A 16,620-nucleotide genomic window follows, 5' to 3' on the forward strand; every position below is an offset into this window, starting at 1 on the left:
TTACCCTTAATGAACAAGGATCTCTGAAATAACTCCTGAAATCTTAAAAGAAGATTTCTTAGAAAATTTGCTAAGGCGATAAAAAAAAATCAATCGAATCTCGGGATAGTATTCTGCAGGATTTTCTAAAGAAGTTCCTGGAAAACATTGGACAGAAATTCTATAGAAATTTGTGGAATAATCGGAGGAAATATTGTAAAAATTATTGTAGTATAAACTGGTGTGAAGATTTAAATGAACTTTTGCAGTTTGCATGAAAATTTTTGCAGAAACTTTTTTAAGAAATGATAAAATGTAAAATTATAGGAGTATTACTTGGATGAAATGCTGGAGCAATTCCTAGAAAAAGAATTACTGGAGGTAGTAGCTTTGGAGTTCTCAAGGATTTCCTATAGCAAATTCTGGAAAAATTCTTCTAATCATCCTTTGAAAAATCGAAAAAAGAGTGAAAGGGTTTCTGGGAGAAATGGTGGATAAATCTCTAGAATAACTCTTGAAGAGAACCCTGTAGAAGACCCTGAACGAATTTTAAATAAAATCACTATGATAATTCCTGGAGCTTTTAATCGAAAAATCTGAGACGAAATTCTTGAAGAGCCTGTTGAACCCGCAGGGTGGCCACCGAACCGGGTAAAACGGGAAAAGACGGGAATTTGATTCCACCGGGAAAAAGACGGGAAAACCGGGAATCTGAGATGGTCACCGGGAAAAAAGTTTTGAACGAACATTTTCGAGCTATAAATCTACAAACCAGAAATTGTAGATCATCGTTATGTTTGAATATATTGTAATTCATCATTTGTAAGTTTGAGCAACTTACTTTCATTGGAATGCTTTTTATTTTTCCTTCTTGGTTAAAACTACGCGTCTTAAAAAAAAATGTTTCCAATTCTGTCATGGATAACATTTTTTTAACTTTTCCCTAACTGTTTTGACTCGATGTTTGAATCAAAGTTCAATAAATTAGTGTAGAACATTTTGATAATCAAATGTATCGGAAAAATACCTTCAGTTACTGAACATTAATATACCACCATAAAGTAAGATATGTATTCTTGAAAACAATCCTTTATTAAAATGTTACTTATATAATATATAAAAGTATTAGAGTCATTCTCTAAGAAATAGACTAAGAGATTAATAAATAAGGTAGAGGTGCATTTACACGTGTGGTTTTGTTTCATTTTTACCTTAAACGTATTTGCTTTAGAGAACCCTTCAATTCCAAGAAAAAAAAATCGAAAAAATAAAATTTAGTTGAAGGTATAATTAGCAAAAATAAGTATAATCAGCAAATTAAAAAACCGGAAAATTTCTCTAAAATTTACCGGGAAAAAAGCGGGAATTTCAAAACGGAAATATGGTGGCCACCCTGAACCCGTTATAGTTTCTTATATTTCTTTGGAGCCTGTACAATTCTGCATCAGGATTCAATGCAAGCAGAATAAGAAAAAGAGACCATTTTGGTTGAAATAAATACTCTAAAAACTTTCCGTTAGAAGTAGAGATGCCTTGCCTTTACTATCAGTGTGGTTGTTCTAATTTTCTCATTTTTTTTTTCTGGACAAAAAATGGATGAACAGCAAAAATTCTGTGAATATGAGTTGCTTATTTGTTTCCTTGCATCGAAAAGATCCGGCTATTCGCAATAGTTTTCAGGAGAAACTGAGGATGCTTGAAAATTGCTTCGCAGAATCTCCAACAAATATTTCGCTGGAATTTCTTGAACTATTCTGCAAAAAAAATCTCTTGTAAATCGTCACTCTAACGGACACTCTAACTCTAAACAGAATGATAAATATTAGTTGGATCAAATTTTATTGTGAAGATGTTTCAGAAATAAGGCTTTCGGATTTTAAAGAAGGGACAAAGTTGAAGTTTGAACGATTTGTTCAGGTATTTTCTTATATTCCCTACTTGTTTTCTGACGATTTACAATTACATGTTAAGTTTGCAACACATCACTAGTACGTATTATCAAAAAGGAAACACTACGCGTTACATGTGCTTTTACAAAGCGTGAATATTGTTCTTCATTAACATTTAGTTAACAGATGGCTTTTTACCCTCGAATATACTTTTCGGTTCCAATTGCTTACCTTGCTTCATTCTTTATATGTACAACTCTAATTTTACAACAGTTTATTGAGTCATGCAACTCGCTATGGATCGCGTTGGAAAACGAAATCCCTTTTGTATAAACGCTAAAAAAATGTGTACAAATAAATTACCCTCCAAAATATGTAGGTCTTAAACTAAAGAAACGGTTGCGCTCGATGGCTGTCGGGTACTTTTGAGAGCCTCGCCCCTCATGGGGTACCCCTAATACTAATGATAAATAAAGCGTTCCATTGTCACTTTGGCCCGATCAACGCGAGGCGGCAACAATGGCTCTTTGAGTTCACACACCGAGGTTAGTGAAGTGGCTAAAATCTAAGAGATGTTCGTAACACAACATGGTTTGAATGTTTTGCAATTTCTGCGCTATTGTGGATATTACTACCGGCGGATCCCAGACGATGCATGCGCACTACCGTTGCGGGATGTGGTTTTCTGTTTATTCTGACTGAATGGTTAGATTTCTTCACTTCTCGTCGTTTTCAATAAGATTTTGCGCTGGTTATGGTGTGTGCTTTTCCCTCCAAACACCTGCCGTGGTTTTCAGCTTACTTCCATGTTCTGGGGCTTTTCTGCTTCTTCTTTTTCGTTTTCTTGTTTGGTTATGCTAATAAACATTTTTGCTTTTGCTTGCTAACGACTACTTGCCTAACATGTTTGGTTCCTTTAAGTTTCCATTCTTAAACTACAAGTGGTTGCAAGAACCATTGCTGCCTCTTGCACCTGCTGATGCCGCTTACCGGCTAAAGGTAGTTTAGGAGTTGATTTATTAGCATCTAGAGACAAACGAAAAAATATATCTATTACAATTATTATCATTGTTTTATTGTTGCTTACAAGCTTATAGGTATGACGGCGCTGTCGGTGGTGAAGCGAAGCAACTCTATCCATGCACAGCGGGTCCGATTTGGAGATATTTTTTGTACCAATTTATTTAAGTCTTATTCATTTTACAAATGTATTCCGAGCTTTGATATTTTCTGTTCAGAGCAGTGGTTCTCAAGTAGTGGTTCGCTGACCCCTAGGTTTTGTAATAATTCGTAATAAGTTCATGGAGCTATGGCAGGAAAGTTTATTGTTTATTTAAATGGTCAAATTTAATTTCTGAATAATTAATAATTATTCATGAATTATTCATTTGCTTCTTTGTTGATTTTCAGGAAATCAGCTTACTTGAAATTAGTTACGATATTAAAAAAAAAATCCTCAAGGCAAAACATAACTCAGATTATTATTTTTAGAAATACCAGATTTGTCCTTAACCTTCGGGCTGTCGCGCTGTTGTACTTTGTACAACAGTTGTGATTTATATGCTATCATTTTGCAACAAAGATATCTATCGATACCAAACCAAAATGTATTCCTCAAGAATTTTCATAAGAACAGTTTTTATTTACAGTATGGACCTTTGTAATGCGGTAAAATCAACAAATGTACATGAAAGTCGCATAATAATGAACGCACTATATACGGTTCGAGTAAACCACAGTTTGAAATCGGTATATCTCAAAATCCAGATAATTTAGAAACTTGGGGTCTACAGTAAAGTTGTTCTGGAGGTGTAGCGGTATCTGATGGTACCCCATTTAATTCGGAATCTGACCGCTAGGTGGCACTAGTGGGCATGGAAGTTTAACTTTTGTTTTGCAGATATATCAGTATCCTGACCATTTAGCAGGATGGCGTCTTCGGCAAAGTTGTTTAGTAAGTTAAGAACTATCATTATTCGAGATAGTTGATTCAAAATTTTGCTACTAGGCAGCGCTAGTGAACATGAAACTTTTGTTTGCCAATATCTCAGGAGCCTGACCACTTGGAAAGATGTCATCTTCGGCAAAGTAGTGTAGTAGCTGAAGAGCTATCATTATTTCAGCCGAGAAATAGTATATGTTGCCAGCAGGCGGTGCTAGTGAGCATGAAATTTTTGTTTTGCAGATACTGCAGGATCTTGACTTTTTAGACAGGCAACTTGGGCAAAGTTGTTCAGAAGCTCAGGAACTATCATTATTTTACCAAATCTCGAACTTTAAAGATTAAACAAAGAAAAATTTGAGCTACTAAACAACTCTGCCGAAGACGCCATTTTTCTAAGTGGTCAGGATCTTGAGATCTGCAAAACAAAAGTTTCATGCTCACTAGCGTCGCCAAGTGGCAAAATTCCGAATTTCTTGGCTAGAATAATGATAGCCCTTGAGCTACTAAACAATTTATTTCATAATGAAAACTAGGTATGAGTGAAATGCAAGTAACCTTGCCGAAAACTTCGAAAAATCAATGTAACATAGATTTTTTTAACATAATGTTTCACCTGTTTCAATTTGGAAACTATGTATTGTGCTCGTTCCGCGCACATGGTCACCGGATATCAATTTCGGTAGGAACCCTGGAAGCACATTTCCAAAATATCGAGTACCTTTCGACGGCGCAAACTTCATGGTTTTCTATACAGAAATGGATAAATGCCTTATCATGAAAAAGTGATTCTTGTCATTTTCGGACATTTGGTGACAGGGCTTCAAAAAGGCCACTTTTGGGACCTTTTGTGCAGTTGTCGTGTGACGGCTTGAATGACATGATTTTTCGCACAGAATTGAACATAAATCTTCTCAAATGCTTCGTTTTCAGTTTGACCTTACGACCAAACTGGAATTGAGCTTTCTTTTCAAATGTGTATTTTACAAGTTCTTTCACATCAATGGCCTTAAAGATTTTTTTCCAAATTCATCATTTGCCGTATTTGTATGCAATTTTCTTCAAATACCAAACAATTGATATATACTGTCAATCTGATCATTTTAACACTAATTTTATAAAATTATTGATAAGGTTTCTTGAATTTCCAAACCATTTCCATTCCGAAATACCCTAGGTACCCCAAAAAATTTGAACTCAAGTCCAAAACAAGCACTATATTCGATATTTACAATGCATGAATCAAAATTATAACACAATTGGGATTTTTCCTGAAAATTTAATCGGAATCGAGCAAACTATTGCTAAGTTATAGCATTTTGGAACTTCGATATCGGCACCTAGTACTGTAAAGATTCAAAATTTTGAATCAGAGTTCCAAAACTTCTTGCAGAACAGTGGGCCTGGCCATTTTATTATTTGTACCGTTTCTCTGATATACTGTAAATATTAATGCTGTCAAGAAAATACTGGAAGAAATTTCGGTTTTTCCAGGATGCTTTTAAATATTGGTTGTACAAGCACTTAGAATAGACTAGAGTTTCAAACCTTCTTGTAGAAATTTTAAGCACTTAAATATATTAGATTCAAAATCAACAAAGCCTGTGGAGTCCCAGTATTGTGCCCTTCCTGTGCTACCCGGAGCAATGGTGCAGCTGACCTTGAGTTTCTCTGAGATAATGGGCTGCCCTTCTTCAAGTTCTAGCCTGAGGCTAAATAAGGGTGGAATTATGAATATGGATTCTTGGCATTTTCGCTGCTGGTCTTTGACGTGCTGAGATAGCAAATATCTTAATCCTACCTAGTTTGGTATTGGCTACGGTTAGGAAACCTCAGATCAAACTTCAGCATAAAAGAACAGCAACGATCAATCTTTGTAGACTCATGCAAAATGGTACAGTTCAAGTGGTGCTAGTTCAGGAACTTTTATCAAGGTAACCTTGTGGACCCAGGTTTTGCTACGTTCAGCAATTATGAAATCGCACACTCACGTGCCATGCCTGGCGCAATCGTTGTTACACTCATTTCTAGTTAACGACCAAAGATGTATGTGGTGTCACAATTCATGTTTGTGTTGGTGACCTCAATATAAAACACGTCTATCGTTCGGTGTATGTACTACATAATGAACCGATGATTTTAAACGAGTCGTAGTACAATATGTCACATTATTACGGGTCACCTACTATTATTGATCATTTTCATTTGAATTGCATGTGCAAAATATTGGCTAATAATCGTAACTAGGTGAACCAAAATAGTGTAAGCAGTGTACACTGCGTAACCTAAGGCCATCCGCTGATTGTGGGCAGTGATGCCAATGCTCACCACATCAATTTGAGAGGCTCCAGTCTGATGAAATACTTAAGTAGTACAGATCTTGGATTATTTACTAAAGTCAATCGGCGGTCTGTGAAGACTACAAGAGAGTCATCATGATGCAGGGCTGTTAGCGACTAAGTGGCTTGAAAATAGGATCTAACTACGACTAACTACGAAAAGTATTATTGCTCGTATTCCTGTATGTATTTTTTTCGCCATTTTCTCCTGAAATTCCTTCAGGTATTTGCCCTAAATTTGCCTTCAGATATTATTCCAAAGATTTCTTCAGTTTATTTAGTCTTTCTTCAAGAACTTTTCTAACGATAACCTCATATGTTAGCTGAGAGATTCTAACTGGAATTCCACCAAAAATTCATTCAGAATTTTTTCTAGCAAGCCCTAAGGTTTTCATAAATTTATCCAATGATTCTACCATCTTCCTTCAAGATTTTCGTTTAGAACATCTTCTAGAATTCAACCAGGATTTCAAGAATTCCCTACAAAATTGTCGTTTATTTTTTTTTTTTTTTGTGAGATTTGAATAAGATTTTTTTTTAAGAGTACCTTTAGGAATTGCTCCAGAGATTCCTCCTAACATTTCTTCTAAGATTTCTATAAAAATTCTTTCAGAAATTCGTTGAGAAATTTCCACTTTTATAATGTTTTTTTTTATGTCAAGGATGTTTTCAGGAAAGGATTATTTCAGAAATTATTAAAGTGTTTTCAATCCAAGAGATATTTCAGAAGGAAATCCTAAAGTAACATCAGATGAAACTTGATTAAGTTCTAAACTAACCCATGATTAACTCCCACAAGGTACTTTGAAAAAAATCCTGGTGTCTTTAGGAAACTTGGAGGATTTTCTAAACAAATTGAAGAAAAAAAAAACAAAAAAAATATAACCTTTTGAAAATTATTGTACGAAAGGTCAGAAGAAATTTATTTTTACACTTATTTAATTTCTGGAATGATAACTGTAGTACTAAATAGTGTAAAATGTTAAACGAACTTGTGAAGAATCCATAAAGATGTTACTCGAGAAATTGTTTGGAAGAAGTGCTGAAGTAATCCTTGAATGAGATGCTGGAGAAATTCCTACAAGTAATCAAGAGGGCTGAAAAGGGGTTAACCCTCTAATACCCAACCCCCCTTTAGACGGGGTACACTTTGGAATTTTGTGTATTTTTTCGTAGCTCGGAAATCAAAATGATTTTATTTTTGGCTTATACCTTGACTCATAACACGCATATAAGAAAAGTTTTTAATGACTTTTGAAACTTTTTTGTATTTTTAGAAATTGTTTGAAAAATCGCATTCTTATATAACCTACAAATGCCTGGGCTTCATTTAACGTGTAATATAAAAAAAATCGTACCTTTTATATTTTTCTACGATTAACCTATCACAAACGAAGAGCCTGGTGGTATTAAAATCATTTCAAACCTGTTTTTCCGTTAGTTACACGGAAGATAAAATACGCTCTGAAAAAAAATAAAATATTTAAATTTTTTCAAAATAGCGTAACAATTAAAATTTTTATTATTGCCAAAAATCAACAACTAGAAAAGGCTTCAAGAAAAAATGAAAAAAGCTAGGGATGTTCAAAAATAAAAATTATAAAAATCGAAAACCAAAATTTAAAAATTTGCGAATAAAAATAAATAAATGCCCAAAACGTGTTTAGAACAATTTTAGATAACGAAAAATAATACTTAAATCGAAAATAAAAATTTGGGTGTTAGAGTGTTAATATGTTCCCTGAAAGAGTACATAAAAAAATATCTAGAGGAAATCCTGAGACATTCTAAATGTAGAGGAAATTACTAGATGTAGAGCGTTTGAGAGCTCATGGATTTTATCCCTTGAAACACTACTGGAAGAATTTCTGGAAAATTGATAGAGAAACTACTACAGGAATTTCTGGAAAATTGATAGAGAAACTACTACAGGAATTTTTGGAAGGATCAGTGAAAGAGTCCCTGAAATTATGCCAGATGAAATCTCTAAAGAAATCACTAGCAGAATTCCTAATGTTTTCCTCAAAGAATCTGAGAAGAAATTCCTGACGAACCTGTGAAATATCGTAAAACCCCCATATTTGGCAGCAGGATTCACTGCAAGCAGAATAAGGTATTGTGCAAAATAAGGTAGCGTGTTGATCTAGTACGTCGTTTATTTTCATTTCCGTAAAAGTAGGCTTAGAGATTAGGAAGTCAGGAACATCTTTCATTCTGTACCAAACCATCAACCACTGTAGTCGTTATTCTACACTTAGCTTAGCTTAGCTTAGCTTAGACTGACTACACATATCAATGGTTGCTATTCCGTGATTGACCGAAGTCAGTGAAAATGCACAAAGAATCAACTAGAAGTTCAGCTGGGATAGGCCATAATCTTCTTCAGTGTGCATAATTCAGTGCCTCTATTTATACAAGGTCAATAACGGCGCCGGCCACGTCCTTGCAGTCAGGTGGGATTGAGGGAAGGAATGTTAGTGTGTAACCTTTGCTATTTGGAGACCGTGTTTGCCTCTGCATCTCCACAAAGGTTACTGGGAGGGATGTTTGTTAATGGGGAGGATCGTTGGGTCAAAGGATTCACTTTGATAAGCGATTAGACCATGATAAACAATGATTTGTGAGATATATACATGCTTATACGTAAATATAATTGTTCATATAATTTCTATGTAGAGGAAAATTATGCCGACACTTGAGGTGACGAACCATTCAAAGTTTGTTGAACAAATACCTAAATGTAACATTCCTACAGCTGTCAGTACGAAAGCATGTGTTATTATATTTTACTCATTTGAAAAGAAACAAAAGACTCAATTGGTTGGGACATCATAGAACACTCTTATTCTTATGCCGACACTTACAGTGGCGAACCATCCAAAGTTTGTTGAATAAAGTGGACCTTTCGCAAGTCTACACTTGTAGTGTCGAACCATTCAAAGTTTTTTTAATTACAAAAATAAAGGTATATAAGGGGTGTTCTGAAAAAAAAAAAAAAATGTTAAACATAAATAAATCATGAATCAGAGTTTGTGTCGACACTCACAGTGACGAACCATCCATAGTTTGTTGAAACATCATATTTACATCCCACCATTGTAACGATTAAATGTGCAGTCATACATATTTTATAGATTAGAAATAGTAGCATGAAACGAGCTCACCAATTGATCCGTTATCCTTGACTGAGCGGCCACAATCCATTTTCAGCTTCACTCGTTTGCTCGGCTAGCACCCAGAAAAAAAAAAAAAAAAAAAAAAAAAAAAAAAAAAAAAAAAAAAAAAAAAAAAAAAAAAAAAAAAAAAAAAAGGCGCGCGACTCGAAAAAAAAAACACGGACGACAGCTCGGGCTTTCTTGACGCACTGCCCAGGAGCAAGCGTCAAGGTCGTCGAAAGATCAAAAAGAACGAACCGATCGCGGCACTTTTTAACTTACTCCAACCGAACTCCCCGATCACGCCACTTTTTCACTTACGAGACCGACGCGCGACATGTTTGATCCTGCCCTCGTCGCTCGCTCCGGCAAAAGCAAGCGTCAAGGTCGAAAGATCAAACAGAACTAACCGATCGCGGCACTTTTTCACTTACTCCAACCGAACTCCCCGATCACGCCACTTTTTCACTTACTAGACCGACGCGCGACATGTTTGATCCTGCCCTCGTCGCTCGCTCCGGCAAAAGCAAGCATCAAGGTCGAAAGATCAAACAGAACTAACTCTCAACCACTGTAGTCGTTATTCTACAACTTCAAAAGTGGGATACTACAATTTGTCTTTAAGGAAGACTACGTCTACTGTTTATGATACCTCGTACTGCTAGAATTCCGCTTCATACCCGTTCTGGATCGGTTATTCCTATTTCTGAAAATAAACCTCAAGTTGGCGATAGAAATCAAACAAGAAACTAGTAATGAACATGGAAAAGGTCAAACTTCTGCTAACGTTAAAGATAATCCACAAGATGTTGCTGATTGTACAATTCCGTTAGATAAGCGTTAGAAGACTCGACAAACAACTCCCTTTGCATCCGGACGATATTAAGAAACTAGTACCCTCATTCAAACCCAAAGATACGACTTCAAATTTATGGATACAAATTATTGAAAATTTGCAACGTTTATATTTTTGGTCAAACCAAACCTCTCTTCATTATGCTGTGACAAGACTAGAAGGCGTTCCCCGTATGTCGTATGATGCTGTCCAAGAGAATTGATGATTGGGAAGATTTTAAGCACGAGTTGTTCAAAGGGTTTCCGAATACATTCGATAAAGCAGTAGAAGCATTAACCTAAGAATGCTAATGTCGCTACTGTTCGTGTTACCAACATCTAGTTTGCCACGCGCTGACAGATTGAGTACCGATCCTCAAAGTGTCAAATAAATGTTTAAATGATCCACTACAACATGGCATCGAACAAACAATGAAAAGATACAGTTAAAGGTGATAATAAACTATTTCAGTTTTGTAAGAACAGCGCCATTAGCGTTCTACTACTAATATTTCTATGGACCAGTGCACGAGTTCACTATTTGGCGTTTGAGCGGTGCCGTGTTATTTACGTGACCATAGGCCAGGAGAAGTGGATGAACTTGTCATTCATTTTTCTGTCAATTCTCATACAAAATCTACTTTTTCTTTGACATAAATTCACTCTAGGTGAACCACTTCCCCTGGCCTATAGACCAATGCACGAGTTCACTAATTTGACGTTTGAGCGGAATTCACTCGTTGCCATGGTCACATAAATAATACGGCACCGCTTAAACGTCAGATAGTGAACTCGTACATTGGTCCATGGCAACTAGTGAATTCGGCACCGTTCAAACGTCAAATTAGTGAACTCGTGCATCGGTCCATGGACCAATGCACGCGTTCACTCGTTGACGTTTGAGCGGTGCCCTGTTATTTACGTGACCATGGAAACAAGTGAATTCGGCACCGCTCAAACGTCAAATTGGTGAATTCGTGCATTGGTCCATTGATAAATCAGATGTTCATTTCCATTTCCATTCATTGTTCAAAAAAAATCAAATGAACATTTTGAAAGGTACGCGAGATCATGACGATTGGTAAGACGGCGAACAAGCGCTGAACAAATATGTAATACATGGTATTCAAGATTACGAGCTTCAAGCAATGCTGTCAATGCAGAAGTTTGATTCAGTTATGGATATAATATGCTGCCTCAAGAGATTTGAATTTGTCAAATACATAAAAAGTCCTACCGTTTCTCGGTTGGGTGCCACAATTGTAACCAAGTTGGACACATTTTAAAAAAAATGTACAAAAGCTCAAATCAACTTATCGTGGTCGACTTGGCTACATGTCGAAATATTGCCGTATTAGTACTCCGTTATTGCAGCCACATAGTAACGTAAATGCAGATTCAAGAGTTCCAAGTCCCAGATGTCTCTCAAGAAAAAATTGTCAACAATTTTGAAAATTATGCCAATCACTTAGGTAGTAGGTACAGTTAGGATAGAGTTAGTAAATGATCATTTTGTCTTGTATAAAATTTGATTTGATAACTATTTTAAGCCATTTTTGACTTGTATTGACAGAATAACGACTACAGTGGTTGATGTTTTGGTACAGAATGATTTATTTGACAAGGATGTTCCTGACTTCCTAATCTCTAAGCCTACTTTAACGGAAATGAAAATAAACGACGTACTAGATCAACACGGTACTACAGTATAAAGTGACTTCAGAGACATTTTGGCTAAAAAAAAGAGACTTCACAGACCTTCCGTAAAAAAAATGAGATTGTTTAGAGACTTGCACTAAAAAAGATACCAAGTTTCTAAGAAGAGACCTCCTACAAGCCTTGCATGATGGAATTCCGAACTGACTGACTCACGGAACAATGTAGGAGTTACTGTATCAGAGTCATTCAAGTCGGTCTGCAAGGCTCATCGGAACTAAATAGATTCAATGGAACTTAAGAATTTTACTCTTTTTAAATTTCCAGGAGCAGATAGGATAATCCTGTTCTGCTTCATAAACCGGAGATTCCAAAATAATATTTTTTTAGAGTTTGACATCTCAACTACACTGAAATGAATTTTATTGTAGAAACTACTGAATCCATGGTAAAATTAAGAACTGCACCAACGATTTTCAACCGACTACATCAATCTGTTAACTCTACCAAAACATAGTCAACATCACTACACAAGAAAATTTCTTCAGTTGATTCAACCAGAGTTGTAGTATTTTTGACTAGAAACATTCTTGATTTGAGAAGTTTAGCATCATGCTTTTGACCACACTGTGTTGTGTCACGAATTGACATACAATGCTTTGTAGTGGATGCTACTATGGACATAGTCAAATTTACTGCACTGTTCAGTGATTTTCACCAGATTATAGTAAACTTAACAGATTTTTGTAGTCGGTTGAAAATCGTTGGTGCAGTTCTTAATTCTACCATGGATTCGGTAGATTATACAACAAAATTTGTTTGCGTGTAATATCATCAAAAATCGGTCCCGCAATCGCCAAGTCTAATGTATCCTGTGAGTTGTTCAAGAATTTTGTTGCAATGTTTAGTTTAGTTTTAATTTTATTCATCATGGTCTTAATAATGTCGGATGAATCTATAATATACAGTCGCCTCTCCACATCTTGATATCGAAGGGACCATCGAGATAGGGAGAGATCGAGACAAAGAACAAACTTTTATTAAATACTAGATTGAAAATTACTCCGTTACTAAGAAAACAATAAACAATCAGGCGTCATTGCTTATTCCTAATTTGTTTTGAACACGAACAATTTGGTCTAGTAACCTTTGATATTGGTCATATCGACATACAGAAAGAAAATTGGGAACGAAAAATCAACAGCAACACATCAAGATAGGGAGATATCGAGATAAGGAGGATATCGAGATGTGGAGAGATAAATTGTATGCAGATCGAAGGGACCTAAGAAATCATCGACATAGGGAGAGATATCGAGATATTGAACATCGAGAAGTGGAGAGTCGACTGTAGATACAAAGAGAGATTTTTCAAAATTTGCCGATTTCTGCCGAGGCGGTACTGCAATTTTTGGTAATATTATTCTAATTGCTAAAATCTGTACCGAATTTGCCTAACTCAGGTCTTGTAAAACAGACTAATCATTCACGTTCATAAACTGTGACTTCAAAAACTTTTATGTTCTGAGGTCCGTGGGTTACTCATTGAAACACAAAGAGAGCCACTACCGTAAAACGGGGCGAATAGAAAAAGTGGGGCGAATAGAAACAAAGCGACCTTCAGTTAAAAATGTGAATATTATGAAATGATAACCTTTAAAAACCTACTGAAATACTTTTTTTTCCCATTAGTTGAATAGCAACAGAGTACCGCTAGACTATTTTCAAATTAAAAATTTTGCTAAATTTATCATTAAAAAATTGAGAAGAAAATATTGAAATCTCAATCATTTTTGATAGCTTGAAACATCCGCCATTTTTACTGATTTCAAAAATGATCGAAAATTGAACTTAATTTTAAAAAATTTATTTTTTTTCTTCACTAAGTAAATACATGATGATATTTCTTCTAGATGCACTTAAAAATGTGTTTTTTTTTTTTCTATTGAAATGAAATAAGTATTGATATTTACTGAACAGTGTTTCTATTCACCCCATTGCGGGGTGAATTGAAACATACAACATTTTCAAAAATCTTTGTACGATATAATTTTTATTTTTAAACAGCAATTGGGGTCTTAGCAAAGGAAGACGCGACCCATATTTAAGGCTAATAAAATTGTTTTTTATCCGCACGGTTTAAGTTGTACACATTCAAACATGTCGGAAAGTGATTCTATTCGCCCCATTTTACGGTACTTTGCTACTGATTTCGAAAATTTGTCTAAAATTTCAAAGAAACATAACCGATCAAAGATGACATGTTTTCAGGTCAATTAGTGCATTACAGAACACATTTGGTCCCATATGCCGCCTCCGAGTTTGAAGTAATCGACGTAAGAAACTTTAACACGGTTTGAAGAAAACAAATCTACATTTTGACATTACGTGTATCCTCAAACTTAACATGGAGCGTAGTTAAATCACTTTGTCTCTCGATAAAACAGAGCGGTGAAAGTGGAGTGTCGCGGATCGCGAAGCAGGTTAGTTGTGTTTGATCCTTTGCTCGCGTCGCTTGCTCCTGCGGGGGCGGGTGATGTGAGCAGGATCAATCGTGTCGCGCGTCGCTCGCGTGGCATGATTTATTAGTGTCGCGGATCGCGAAGCAGGTTAGTTGTGTTTGATCCTTTGCTCGCGTCGCAGGATCAATCGTGTCGCGCGTCGCTCGCGTGGCATGATCTATTAGTGGCGCGGTTCGCGAAGCAGGTTAGTTGTGTTTGATCCTTTGCTCGCGTCGCTTGCTCTCGCGGGGGCGGGTGATGTGAGCAGGATCAATCGTGTCGCGCGTCGCTCGCGTGGCATGATCTATTAGTGTCGCGGATCGCGAAGCAGGTTAGTTGTGTTTGATCCTTTGCTCGCGTCGCTTGCTCTCGCGGGGGCGGGTGATGTGAGCAGGATCAATCGTGTCGCGCGTCGCTCGCGTGGCATGATCTATTAGTGGCGCGGTTCGCGAAGCAGGTTAGTTGTGTTTGATCCTTTGCTCGCGTCACTTGCTCCTGCGGGGGCGGGTGATGTGAGCAGGATCAATCGTGTCGCGCGTCGCTCGCGTGGCATGATTTATTAGTGTCGCGGATCGCGAAGCAGGTTAGTTGTGTTTGATCCTTTGCTCGCGTCGCTTGCTCTCGCGGGGGCGGGTGATGTGAGCAGGATCAATCGTGTCGCGCGTCGCTCGCGTGGCATGATCTATTAGTGGCGCGGTTCGCGAAGCAGGTTAGTTGTGTTTGATCCTTTGCTCGCGTCGCTTGCTCCTGCGGGGGCGGGTGATGTGAGCAGGATCAATCGTGTCGCGCGTCGCTCGCGTGGCATGATTTATTAGTGTCACGGATCGCGAAGCAGGTTAGTTGTGTTTGATCCTTTGCTCGCGTCGCAGGATCAATCGTGTCGCACGTCGCTCGCGTGGCATGATCTATTAGTGGCGCGGATCGCGAAGCAGGTTAGTAGTGTTTGATCCTTTGCTCGCGTCACTTGCTCCTGCGGGGGCGGGTGATGTGAGCAGGATCAATCGTGTCGCGCGTCGCTCGCGTGGCATGATCTATTAGTGGCGCGGTTCGCGAAGCAGGTTAGTTGTGTTTGATCCTTTGCTCGCGTCGCTTGCTCCTGCGGGGGCGGGTGATGTGAGCAGGATCAATCGTGTCGCGCGTCGCTCGCGTGGCATGATTTATTAGTGGCGCGGTTCGCGAAGCAGGTTGGTAGTGTTCGATCCTTAGCTCGCGTCAAACAATTTATCTTGGTCTAATCGCTTATCAAAGTGAATCCTGTGACCCAACGATCCTCCCCATTAACAAACATCCCTCCCAGTAACCTTTGTGGAGATGCAGAGGTAAACACGGTCTCCATATAGCAAAGGTTACACACTAACATTCCTTCCTCCAATCCCACCTGACTGCAAGGACGTGGCCGGCGCCGTTATTGACCCTGTATAAATAGAGGCACTGAATTATGCACACTGAAGAAGATTATGGCCAATCCCCGCCGAACTTCTAGTTGATTCTTTGTGCATTTTCACTGACTTCGGTCAATCACGGAATAGCAACCATTGATATGTGTAGTCAGTCTAAGCTAAGCTAAGCGATAAAACAGAGCGGTGAAAGTGGTGGTTAGGTTGCGAAATTGAAAATCTTACTTAGGGGATTCGTATACTCGGTAGTCTAAGTCGATGCCGCGTTTCTTTTGTAATTTTCTTGGACATCAGCAGACAAAATACGTGTTTGTCTGTTTACATGTATGCGCTGCTTAATCCTATATCAATTCATATCGATAGACCTGTTGAAAGCTTTTAGGAAACATTTTTAAAACGCTTCGAACATCTCATGTCCGCGTGACTATTGTCGGCAGCCTCATTCTCTTCGACAGCTTTCCAGTAAGAACTGCAGGAAAATCTCTTCGACAGCTTCAAATCAGTCGCATTTTGAGGCATGTTCATTTGAATTGATGACATTACTGGTAAAATTATTTGTTCAGTCTGGGAAATCTCGTCAGTGAAAAGCTGACAGAACGAAGAACCAGCTGAGTATTTTCGTTGGTGTGTTTTGATAGAAAAATACTATGTATTTGGCGTTTAAAATTTGGTTGCCGATAATAGTCGAATAACTACCATACGTCGTTTTGAAATTCCGAAAATTAAACGTTATAAAAGTTAAAATCGAATTGGTTCAGAATAAAGCGTCTGCGAAACACGTAGGATCGATTAACTAAGTTTATTTTTTCATCTGACTTACGGCTGATTGAAAAAGTTTTCAAAATAACTAGTTTTTACCAGATTTTGAAATTTGCGTTGAATTGTAGCTATCAATTATGAGTGCTTGGTGAATTGATTTGTTAACGAG

The 16,620-nt window shown here is 37.4% G+C and overlaps 1 protein-coding gene across 2 annotated transcripts in view; it reads left to right on the forward strand.

Annotated features, from left to right (window-relative positions):
• Positions 1–16,620, forward strand: part of LOC5564163 (signal peptide peptidase-like 3) — a 221,800-nt gene that overhangs the window by 170,297 nt on the left and 34,883 nt on the right. The window lies entirely within an intron of this gene.

Source organism: Aedes aegypti, chromosome 3 (assembly GCF_002204515.2).
Source record: "Aedes aegypti strain LVP_AGWG chromosome 3, AaegL5.0 Primary Assembly, whole genome shotgun sequence".
NCBI classification, from domain to species: Eukaryota; Metazoa; Arthropoda; class Insecta; order Diptera; family Culicidae; genus Aedes; species Aedes aegypti.